Source organism: Somniosus microcephalus, chromosome 27, assembly GCF_052327205.1.
Source record: "Somniosus microcephalus isolate GS21.2 chromosome 27, FLI_Smic_1.0, whole genome shotgun sequence".
In the NCBI taxonomy this organism is placed as follows: Eukaryota; Metazoa; Chordata; class Chondrichthyes; order Squaliformes; family Somniosidae; genus Somniosus; species Somniosus microcephalus.
This window is the reverse complement of record NC_141013.1, coordinates 10,819,995-10,832,184: the sequence shown is the minus strand read 5'-3', so window position 1 is coordinate 10,832,184 and position 12,190 is coordinate 10,819,995. Positions and strand designations below refer to the sequence as shown.

The 12,190-nt window shown below is 49.7% G+C and overlaps 1 protein-coding gene across 1 annotated transcript in view; it reads right to left on the bottom strand.

The window, feature by feature from the left end:
• The window catches only part of LOC147099965 (synaptic vesicle glycoprotein 2B-like), a 199,840-nt gene extending 189,986 nt beyond the window's left edge, over window positions 1–9,854 (bottom strand). The window contains exon 1 of the mRNA XM_085968509.1: window positions 9,698–9,854. The gene's annotated coding sequence lies outside the window, so the exon portion shown is untranslated. The remainder of the gene's footprint in view (window positions 1–9,697) is intronic.
• Between the last annotated feature and the right edge of the window lie 2,336 nt (window positions 9,855–12,190).

Sequence of the window (12,190 nt, the reverse complement as noted above, 5' to 3'; positions counted from 1 at the left end):
TGAACCACTTCAGTTCGATGTGATGATAGGTGCTATATGAATGCAATTGGGTATGCTACAATTGGCCTCAGTGTCAATGTGCTCAGGAGAGAAAGAACTAAAATCATCCTGCGTTCCTGCTGCTGAACCAGTGAACCTTCTGGTCAGAGCAGGTGTTTAGATGTTCTATGAGGGGCAGAATTGGATTCAGCTGCAGGTCTAAGAACAAATTTATTCGAGATTAAATACGTTCAAAAAGAAATTCCAGGTTTGAATAGGCTGCTGACACTGAAGCTCTGAAATTCCTCAGGCCGTGATCCCAGCAATTACGCCAGTGACCCCTGCCGCTGATCCCACCTCTGGAATATGCAGGGTCAGTGGGAGGTCACCTCACCTGCATACAGGCTGTGGGTGCCCATGCCACCAGGGCCACATCGCAAGTGCCTGACCAGCCCCAAAGGCTAGCGAATGTGGCCTTGGTGCTCAGGCCAGGCAGTGTTGAGCTCCCTTGTCTTGGAAACATTCAGTCAAGGGAGCCATGGAAAAATATATCTATCCATCTATTATTATTATTTTTATATATATAAAAGGATAGTTCTGTCTGTCTGTCTGTCTGTCCGGGCATCACTCAAAAGTTATAGAGCGTACCTACACATATGTTATATCAAAAGAAAGCTTATGATTAGGGGAGTCTAGTAGGCATCTTTACTTTTTGGTCAGACAAAAATTGTTCGGACAGTAGACAAAAAACCTTCAAACAACGGAATAAAATCCGCTCATTAGCGGTTGACCAATACTACCACTCATTAGCATTGAGTGATGTGATGGTTGACCAATCCTACAGTTCAGTGACCTGATGGTTGACCAATCGGTGCATCACGGGGGGCATTTCATGGCGTTTGTGGGCGGGGCCTAATCCTTCAAACTGCCGTTACTGAGGTGAGTGGCGGCCATTACACATCGGCCGGGCCTGAAGCTTAAAAAATTTCTCTCTCTCTCTCTCTCTCCTTCCCCCCCCCACTCTCTCTCTCTCTCTCTCCTCTTCCCTCTCTTCTTCCCTCTCTCTCTCTCCTTCCCTCTCTCTCTCTCTCCTTCCCCCTCTCTCTCTCTCTCCTTCCCCCTCTCTCTCTTGCCGTGAGTGCGGGACCGGGAAAACCGGGGCTTTCACACGAGCTATCCCCGACCGATATCAGACACGGGATTCCGCAGCGAAAGGCGTTCCACTGCCGCCCGGCCAACCGGGTCCAAAGGCCCGCCGCGTTAACCATGAGGAACCCCGGGCTCACTTCGGAGCGATGGGCACCCGGACTCCCGGTGTCCGATATACTCCCTTCTGGTACCGTGGTGAGTCTGAGGGAGAGGAGAGGGAGAGAGAGAGAGAGGGGAGGGAGTGAGAGAAGCAGGGAGAGAGAGCGGGGAGGGAGGGGGAGAGAGAGCGGGGAGGGAGGGAGAGAGAGAGAGAGGGGCAGGCAGAGAGAGGGGCAAGGAGAGAGAGAGGGGAGAGACAGGGGCAGGGAGAGAGAGGGGGGCGGGAGAGAGAGGGGGAGGGAGAGAGGGTGAGGGAACTTCCCGCCGACCTCACAAAATGGCGGCCGCCCTTCTTCACCCGCAGTCTCTCTCTCTCTCTCCCCCCCAGTCTCTCTCTGCCCCCCAGCCTCTCTCTCTCTCTCTCTCCCCCCCAGTCGCTCTCTTCCCCCCAGTCTCTCTCTCCCCCCCAGTCTCTCTCTCTCTCTCTCCCCCCCAGCCGCTCTCTCCCCCCCAGTCTCTCTCTCCCCCCGTCTCTCTCTTCTCCCCCCAGTCTCTCTCTCGATCCCCGGGCCTCTCTCCCTCCCCAGTCTCTCTCTCCCTCTCCTTCCCACACAGACAGACAAACTCATTTATATATATAAAAATTATTTCTACTTTTTTCATAACAACATGCCCTCAAAAAACCCTCGGCACCGCCGGGCACTCCAGCTAGTACATATATATATGTATTAAAATTGCTCCTCCTCCAAGGTCCAGGTCTCAGTTCCAACCTGAATCCTCACATGGGCCTTGCTACCACCATTGAAAAGGTTGACATGCCTCTTTTTTTCTTGGTGTACTGGCCGCCAATGAATGGCTATGCCTTTGAGAGGCCAAGGATGCAGGAACTTTCAATGTAGGGAGTCCATGACCTCGCCCACTAAGTTGCTGAATTTCCAAGTGGCAGGCAAGGCTCTCCCCCTCACAAGGCCCAAGGAAACTCTGGCATTAAGCAGGAACCCGACAGAACTGGGTTCTGCCTAATTTTCAGCCCTTAATGCACAATCCTGATGGACTTACTTTAGCTCCTGATTGTCTTGGCTTACTCACGAAGAACGGCCACTTGGCTGGGGTGTAGCAGGGCTGCTAGTGTTGCTCGCAAGATTACGAATTTACATGACATTCACCTGGCAGTGAGCAACGCGCATACATGGGCAGAGAGAACGGAGCGGGTGCTGTACGTGGGCAGCATGGGAGGCCACAGCGTAGCGAGCATCTGATGGCCCCGTTGTCTCTGCCGGCGTTGGTCTGGTGTGGCTCGTGGTCTAACTGGCCCCTGAGCAGACTCACACAGCATCCGAGTGAGATCAGGATTTTCCAGATTTCCTTGCCTCGTGCATTTGTTTCTTTTTCCCGTTGCACCGTGTGCAACAGAGTTGGTCATTGCGCCTGGGTGGTGAGATAAGGGGCTGGATTTTCATTGAGGAGGCGGGACTACAACTTTCGGGGTTGTAGTCCCACCTCCATCGAGTTGTAGCCAACCCACGCGATTTTGACTTGATTGACCTTGTTGAGCCCGCCCAGCGGGCTCAGCAGGCCAATTAAGGGCCACCCGGCAACAGGTGACGTTACAGACTGATATTTCATCTGTCAAGACCTTTTGACAGCTGAAATATCAGTGTTTCACAGCTGCTTGAAGCTGTCAAACACTGATAATCTGTACTCCAGGTTAATTCCTTCCTCTCAGGATGATTTAGAGATCTCCCTGGAACAGAAAGCTGAATGCTGGAACTTTTGACAGCTGGCGGCCATTCTGCTTTCTGTGCCGGTGAGATGAGGGACTCCTGAGACCTGAAGGTAGGAAGGCTGTAAAGGTAAGTAAAGGTTAGTAGAACTTCTTTAAATACTTTATGTAATGTATGTAATGTATATATACCTTAAGGGAGAGAACTACTTTTTACAACTCCTGTATACTGTAGTACCGGCATTGACTACACCTGTATATAAACCCTGAGTAGTGATCTGTACAGTTAGTTCTAGAGTAACCCTCATTCAGTAAACACCTGTTGAATCGTTCCCTGCAGTCTGTTGTCTGATTATTGAAGGACACAACATTAAGATACACGGACATAACATTGGCGACGACGCAGATTCGAACCTACCTGCAACTCTGCATCACCTCCCAGGGCTTCGCTCCTGGAGAACAGTGGAAGGAGGTCGAGTCCAGAAGCACGGGCGTCGACCACGGGCAACCGCCCAGTCATCCAGCGGAGATTTGAGCATCGCAGGGGAGGCTGTCGAGAGCCAGGCTTGGCTTTCCAGTCACGGTGGTCCAGTGAAACGGGCTGGCAACAGGTACTGCGCAGACCCTTCCCGGACAGCGGCGGGCTAGAGCCCGACCGAGCGGCACAGAAAAAGGCCGAGCAGCGTCGACGGGGGAGAGAGAGAGGGCAGAGCGCACAGGGCGCAGCCGGTGTTCAGGACCGAGTGCCGTCAACGGGGGAGAGAGACGAGAGAGAGCAGAGCGCAGCCGGTGGTCAAGGGCCGAGCAGCGTCAACGGGGGAGAGAGGCGCGCAGGAAAACGCGAGGCGCTGCCATTGCCATGAGGACCGCAGAGAGTGGCATTGGCAGCAGCGCAGGAGCAGCGCACGAAACCCACAGGGCGTCGCCATTTGCCACGAGGACCGCCGAGAGCGGCGCTGGCAGCAGCGCGGGAGACGCCATTTTAAGCTGCAGCGGGGAAGAAAGGAAAGCGTGGGAGACGCCATTTTAAGCCGCAGCGGGGAAGAAAGGAAAGCGCGGGAGATGCCATTTTAAGCCAGTCTAACCACACCCAAAAATGTCGAAGAGTGGCAGTATCACAGCATTCGACAATGAAGTCGAAGATTGGACGACATATGTCGAACGTATAGAAGTATACTGCAAGGCGAATGAAGTGCCAGATGACAAGAAAGCGCTGGTATTGTTGAATTCAATAGGTGCAAAAACGTATGGCTTACTACAAAACCTAGTAACCCCAGAGAAGCCAGTAGAAAAGGATTTTGAAAACATGGGCCTAGAAATTGGGTTGGGGCGCCAAAGTGGCGCAAAAGTCACCTGAGCGCAGGATTTAGCGCAGCGATCGAAGTAATTCCGATCGCCAGAAATTCAGTTTCAGTGCCCCTTGAGGGAGACGGGGCGAGGCTCGAGGCGCTCCGCGTCTGATTATCGCAGCGCAACGTGCCGCAGTGCCACATGCTGCGGCACGGCATGCTGCGGTACTGCAGGCCTTCCTCCCACTGTTAAGGGGGAGGTGCCTGCAACAGCGCGATCCCCAATCGCGAGTGCCAGCAAATGAGCCCGGCACCAAGGAGAAGTGCCGGGCTCTCGGGAAACAGCCGGCAATGCCGCGGGGGGGGGGGGTTTAGGAGGCTGGGGACGGAGGTGCTGGCAGGCGGCCGCCGAAAAAGCGGCCACCCCGCACCTCCACCTTAACTTGCGCCGCTGCCGGCACAGTAAGGCCCCGTGAACCGGGCGCGGGTAGCGAGCGGCGCAACTGCGGCGTTCGCTACCAAATATCGTGAACGGGGCACGAATGGGGTGCTGTACACACCGATGACATCATCGGTGGCGGCGCAGCGCAAAAGCCTAACGCCACCATTAGCGCCCCTACTGAATATCGCGGGAGACGCAGCCAGTGGCGCTACAGCCATTGACTGCCTCTTTAGGCGCTAACAGGTGGCGCTACTCACCCAATTTCTCCCCCATAGTGTCAATCCTACAGGACCACTTAAACCCCACACTGCTGCTGATAGCAGAAAGATTTAGGTTTCACAAAAGGAACCAGCATAAAGATGAAAGTAATGCTGAGTATTTAACGGAACTGCGCAAGCTATCAAAACACTGCCAGTTTGGAACGGGACTAGCAGATACTTTAAGGGACAAGTTTGTGTGTGGGCCTCAAAGTGAAGGAACCCAGAAATGGCTTCTATCAGAAAAGGATCTTACGCTGGACAAGGCTTTCAGCATTGCAGTATCACACAAAGCAGCAGCACGGGGCGCTGCAGAGATACAACGGAGACCGCAAGAATATGGCACAAATGAAATGTCATACGGAACAGTGAAGTGCTATCGCTGCGGCAGAACAACACACGACCATAATGATTGCTGGTTCAAGGACAAAGTGTGCAGACAGTGTGGAAAAGTAGGACACATAGCAAGAGTCTGCAGGTTGGGAAAGAAAACCAGCAGCAAGAAATCCCCACAGGAGAAGTACAAGAAGGTACATAAGGCGACGGAGAGTAGTTCAGACAAACAGAAGAGTGATACAGACTCCGGAAGCAAGGAGCTGGGTTGTCTGAAACTACATAATGTGATCAAAACAGAGGATCACCAAACTATCTGGGTCACGCTCAAGATAGCAGGAGTCCAAGTGAAAATAGAATTGGACACAGGATCAGCCCTAACAGTCATAAACCAAAGGGACTACAAGTGGCTATTCTCACATATACCCTTGAGAGATACAAAGATTGTCTTGAAGACGTACATGGGGCAAAAAGTCTACCCCAAAGGAAAAATAAGGGTGAACGTTATATATAACGGCAAGGAAACACCAAAAATGGACCTATATGTATTGCCAGATGGAGGACCGCCACTACTAGGACGTGAATGGATCCGGAAGATACAGCTAGATTGGCATTCCATACAAGCACTGACTGTAGATGCCAAAAAGGATGACGATGTCACACCTGGACGACTGTCAAAAATGCTAACTGACGCACAAGAAGTGTTCCAGCAGGGACTCGGAACACTAAAAGGCATAACAGCGACGATCAAAATAGAGGAAAATGCAAGCCCAAAGTTTTTTAAGGCCAGACCGGTACCTTATGCAATCCGCCCAGCCGTCAAAGCAGAGCTGGAAGGTTTGGAACGTTCAGGAGTACTGTCCAAAGTGGACTGGAGCGAGTGGGCTACACCCATCGTTCCTGTAATGAAGAGGTCATTGAGTAATACGCCTGGGGAACCAAAGAAGGTTCGCATCTGTGGGGACTTTAAGGTGACAGTGAACCCAGTCCTTCACACTGTACAATATCCGCTTCCGCGGATTGAAGATATTTTCGCCTCGCTATCTGGAGGGAAATGCTTCACTAAGATTGATCTGGCCCAGGCGTACCTGCAAATGGAGGTAGAAGAAGCCTCGAAACAGTACCTCACGATCAATACTCATAAAGGTCTCTACCAATACAACCGGCTGGTGTTCGGGGTAGCATCAGCTCCAGCTATTTGGCAAAGGGCAATGGAACAAGTCCTGCAAGGGATTCCAGGGACCCAGTGTTATTTGGACGACATCCTGGTCACGGGCGAAAATGACAGTGATCACCTCGCCAACCTGGAGCAGGTGCTCACTAGATTGAAGGAATATGGGCTCCGAGCTAATCGCCACAAATGCAAGTTTTTCCAGAAGCAGATCTCGTATTGTGGCCACGTTATTGATAAAGAGGGGTTACATAAGTCCCCTGAAAAGATTGAGGCAGTAGTCAAGGCTCCAGCACCGGAAAATGTGTCACAACTGAGGTCATTCCTCGGGCTGGTGATCTACTACCATAAGTTCTTGCCGAATTTGTCTACCGTACTACACCCACTCAACACCCTACTGCAAACGGGGGTACCATGGAAGTGGAGTGACAAATGTAAACGAGCTTTCCAGAAGAGCAAAGCATTGATCACATCAAAAGAGGTGTTGTCTCATTTCAACCCAGCACTACCAATTCGGTTGGCGTGTGATGCATCACCCTATGGCATTGGAGCGGTGCTGTCGCACAAATTCCCGGACGGCTCGGAGAGGCCAGTAGCCTTTGCGTCTCGGTCACTAACCTCAGCCGAGCGTAACTACACCCAGATTGACAGGGAGGCCCTCAGCCTAGTGTGGGGAGTGAAAAAGTTCAATCACTATCTGCACGGGCAGAAGTTCACCTTGCTGACTGACCACCAACCACTTGTCTCCACCTTTAATCCAAAGAAGGGCGTTCCGGTGATGACTGCGCAACGGCTACAAAGATGGTCCCTTTTTCTAGGGGCGCACCAATATGAAATCGAGTATAAGGGCACGAAACAGCATGGAAACGCTGATGGGCTATCACGCCTGCCACTGCCTACTGCGGAGGAAGCACCAGCAGTGGATCCTGTCGAAATATTTCATTCGACTATAATTGAATGCTTGCCAGTAACTAACACTGGTATAGAGAAGGTGACCCGAAATGACCCGACACTGTCTCAGGTATATGATTTGACGGTGAAGGGATGGCCAGCACATGGCGACTCACTGTTGCCAGCACTCTCATCCAGAAGAGAACAGCTGTCAGTATGCCAGGGGACAGTGATGTGTGGATCCCGAGTGGTAATTCCACCCAAGTTAAGGGAGAGAGTGCTCAATGAGCTTCACGAAGGTCATCTGGGAGGGGTGAAAATGAAAAGCCTTGCTAGGGCTTATGTGTGGTGGCCGGGGATCGATCAGCAAATCGAGGACCTGACAAAGAGCTGCTCAGGATGCCAGAAGGTCCAAAATGCACCACCACATGCCCCTCTACACCCATGGGAGTGGCCCTCATCTCCATGGCAACGGGTGCATATTGATTTTGCTGGTCCATTCATGGACTCAATGTTTTTAATAGCCGTGGATGCGCACTCGAAATGGCCTGAGGTGATCAAAATGTCCTCCACCACCACGGAGAAAACTATTGCAGTCCTACGGACCATTTTTGCCAGGAACGGCTTGCCAGAGCAGATTTGCTCTGACAACGGACCACAGTTTGTGTCCGAAGAGTTTCGAAGATTTATGAAAAGGAATGGGGTAAGGCATTACACATCCGCCCCATATCATCCAGCCACAAATGGATTGGCTGAGAGGTTCGTACAAACCTTTAAAAAATCAGTAAAGGCCATGTGCAATGACGACATTCCACTGCAGCATAAGGTGGACAATTTCCTGTTAGCCTACAGAAATGCGACACATGCAGTCACCAACCAGGCCCCGGCCATGATGTTCTTTAACCGAAGGTTGAGCTCTCGTCTGGATTTGCTCAGACCAAATGTACGAAGAGATGTTGAGAGTAAGCAATTCCAGCACATCAATGAGAAGCCGACAAGGAGCTTCAATGTAGGGCAACCAGTCCTGGCCTGCGACTACCGAACAGAGAAATGGCAACCAGGAACGATATGCACACGGCAGGGGCCACTAATGTACACAGCGGATGTTGGGGAGAACATTGTGAGACGCCATGCTGACCAGATCCTAGAGTCACAGGAACAAGTCAACCCCATGTCTCGGCCATACGTACCTGGTGAGGAACTCGACATACAGGTCGCATCTACCTCAGAAACAATAGCATTGGAAGCTGATGAATGAACTGACGACAGGGTGCTAGAATTGCCTCCGCACCAAGAGCGAGACACTCGGGAAAGGCGTTATCCAGAAAGAATCAGGAAGCCTCCCCAGAGACTGAATATATGAATGGACTATTTTCATATAACATTGTATATTAAAAATGTTAATTGTTAAATGAGTATTATGGTACTGTTAATCTAAAAGGGGAGGAATTGTAATGTATGTAATGTATATATACCTTAAGGGAGAGAACTACTTTTTACAGCTCCTGTATACTGTAGTACCGGCAGTGACCACACCTGTATATAAACCCTGAGTAGTGATCTGTACAATTAGTTCTAGAGTAACCCTCATTCAGTAAACACCTGTTGAATCGTTCCCTGCAGTCTGTTGTCTGATTATTGAAGGACACAACATTAAGATACACGGACCTAACACTTTACACACACCAAACACACTTACCTCTGCACTCATGCACCCATCACTCACCTGAACACCGGACATCTCGACCCCTCCAAGCCCTTCATCCCGACGGCCCGCCTCGCTAACTTGGCGTGGTTTGGAGCCATCGGGAATCCCACATTTCACCAATGAAAATAGAGATTAGGCTAAAAACTGCCTGTTAACTACCTGTCAACAGGCAGTTAATTGGCACTAATCCCCTTCCCGCCTCGGGGAGGCGGGTCCCAGTGCTGGGCGGGTACCCGCCTCCTTCGAAAATGGCATGGAGGCGGGTTGGGGGCGGGATGAGTTCATGCCCCCCGATTTCGGGATTTTAACCCTCCACACGCCTGCAATCCCGACTCCACGGCCCAATGAAAATCCAGCCCAAGGTGTGTAATGGAAGTTCTGACTGGTTAGCTGCTGGGAGCCTCCTTGTTTTAGCAGGAGAGCAATGCCTTCCCACCCTAAGCAACCCTGCTTCAAATCCCAGCCTCGACTCCCGTTAAAATTTCCATTAAATAAAGTTATAAATTTTAAGTCGCGATGGCAGACCTCAATGGTACAGATAATATTGCATTATGCAGTCGACGATATCAATATTTTAAACGAATTCCCCTTTCCCCCTCACGCTGATCTTTCTCTATTCTCCCCATCAGAAAAACCAACAGAAGGCCAGCATTTACCTGGGTGAAGAATCTACTTGCTGTGTCACAGAGCGAAAATACTTCCTCTCTCGTCCTTGGTAGCCAATGATGTGGAACAGATAACCTGACACGGAGGCTTAATTAGACAACAGAGGGTTTCCCACTAGCAGCAAGCAGGAGACCATCTGCTGTTATTTCAGTGCCCGCCCACAGAGTTATGATTCATCCTCTTAGACGCTGTCAGTAAATCCATACCCAGTACTGCTGCACTATGCTGCATAGGAACATATGCTTCCAAATGATTGTTGTTTTTTTTTAAATCCTGCATTATTCACTGAAACCCTTTCATGAGGCCAGCAAGCCTCTCCTTCAGAAATTCATTTCAAATTGCAGTTATCGATTTGCTCATTAAATAGTAGCGCATCGAAAATGGAATATTCCTTGAGCTTTTCCTTCACAATTACTCAGCAAATATGCCCGGCACTTTTAAATATTGCATGCTGGATAAAAGAAAAGAATGAAAGATTTGCGAGGTACCTCAGACATATCTCAAAGTGATTCACTGACAATAAATTGCTCAAAGTTATGTCAGAAAAACGCAGCGGCCAATCTGCACCCAGCAAGGCCCCACAAGCAATGAAATGGATGATCCATTCATTTGTTTTTTGCGAGTATTGATTGTAGGACAAATGTTGACCAGGACACAGGGGAAACTCTCGGCACTGCTCTGAGATTGTTAACATCTACTTGAGCAACCAGAACTTGGCTTAACATTCCATCTTGCACCCTCCGTAAACGTGAGCTCATCCAAAACTCAGCTGCCCGTGTCCTGACTCGCACCAAGTCCCGTTCACCCATCACCCCTGTGCTCGCTGACCTACATTGGCTCCCGGTCCAGCAATGCCTCAATTTTAAACTTCTCATCCTTGTTTTCAAATCCCTCCATGGCCTTGCCCCTCCCTATCTCTGTAATCTCCTCCAGCCCCACAACCCTTCGAGATCTCTGCGCCTCTCCAATTTTTGGCCTCTTGTGCATCCCCTATTTTAATTGCTCCACCATTGACGGCCATGCTTACAGCTGCCTAGGCCCTAAGCTCTGGAATTTCCTCCCTTAACATTTCCACATTTCTACCTCTCTCTCTTCCTTTAAGATGCTCTTTAAAACCTACCTCTTTGACCAAGCCTTTGGTCACCTGTCCTAATATCTGCTTATGTGGCTCGGTGTCAAATTTAGTTTGATAATCGCTCCTGTGAAGCGCCTTGGGACGTTTTACTACGTTAAAGGTGCTATATAAATACAAGTTATTGTTGGTGTTGTTACTCAAAGGACAGCACCTTTAGCAATGTTGCACTCCCTCGGTGCTGTGCTGGAGTTTTGGTCTGTGTTATGTACTTAATTCTGAGAGAGGGGCTTGAACCCACATCGCTCTGACTCACAGGTGAGAATGCAACCAGCTAATCCACACTGAGTCCAGAAGAATGTAGACAGTCTCTATAGGAGCCAATGATGACGATTTAAAGGCCCTGAATTTCCGCAGAGGTTGTCCCAATCTCCCGCCAAAGTCACAATTGGAGACCCCCACGGACATTCAAGACTTTATATTCTCAAAGGCAAACCGTACACGTCTCAAAAAAAATCTATTGGCCGTTCACAGAGCATGCCAGGACTTCCTGTTTGTAGGCCCAGTTCTGTTATGTCTTCTAGCGCTCGTAGTGCTTTGTAAAGACAACTCTGGACTCGGTAGTTTGTAATTATAAACTACTGTTTTATTTGAGTTGTAATCACTGCCTGCCGCATGGTGCGGGGTGATATTTCCAAGTGCCTTGTGCAGCGCCTGCGCACTACTTTCCCAGCATCGTAGTACTGCTACACTTGATTTGAGTGTTAGTACACTTGTACAATGTAGTCCCAACATAACTATGTAACATCCCTCTTTCCCAACAAAACTAACTACGTCAATTTTCTATTTTACAATGTTTCCAGTTGAATAACGTTAACAAAATACAGAACATGAGCTTTCTTTGCTCAATTTATATACAGATATTTGTCCATGTTGTTTTACTGTTCTGTGCGAATTATAATTGTCTCTATAATTATTCGCGATACCGCTCAGGTGGTTGTATGCTCCTCCTCCATCTTGTGGACTTGGCTGTAACTATTCCTTTCTGCGGTGTTTTGGTGTGTTCTTTTCTTGTTGCCGGTGCTGTCGTGTTTGGCTCTGGAGAGTGCATGTTTGCAGTTGTTGTATTTGAGGTGTTTGTTTCTGGCGTTATATTGTTTTCCGTGTCTGGTACCGTAACTGCTGTTAATGTTGTCTGCTGTTTGACAGCTTCAGGTGAGGGTCTGATATGGATCCTGTTTCGCCTGTATTAGTTTCCAGGTTCTGTCTCTACCAAGTAAGATCTTGGAGTATCAGCTTTTCCAATAACCTTGGCTGGACTCCCATGTTCTCAACAACGGATCTTGTATATGCACTGATTGCCCATTTAGCAGCTCCGGTAGTGGTTTTGCATGCTTGTTATAGTGTGTGC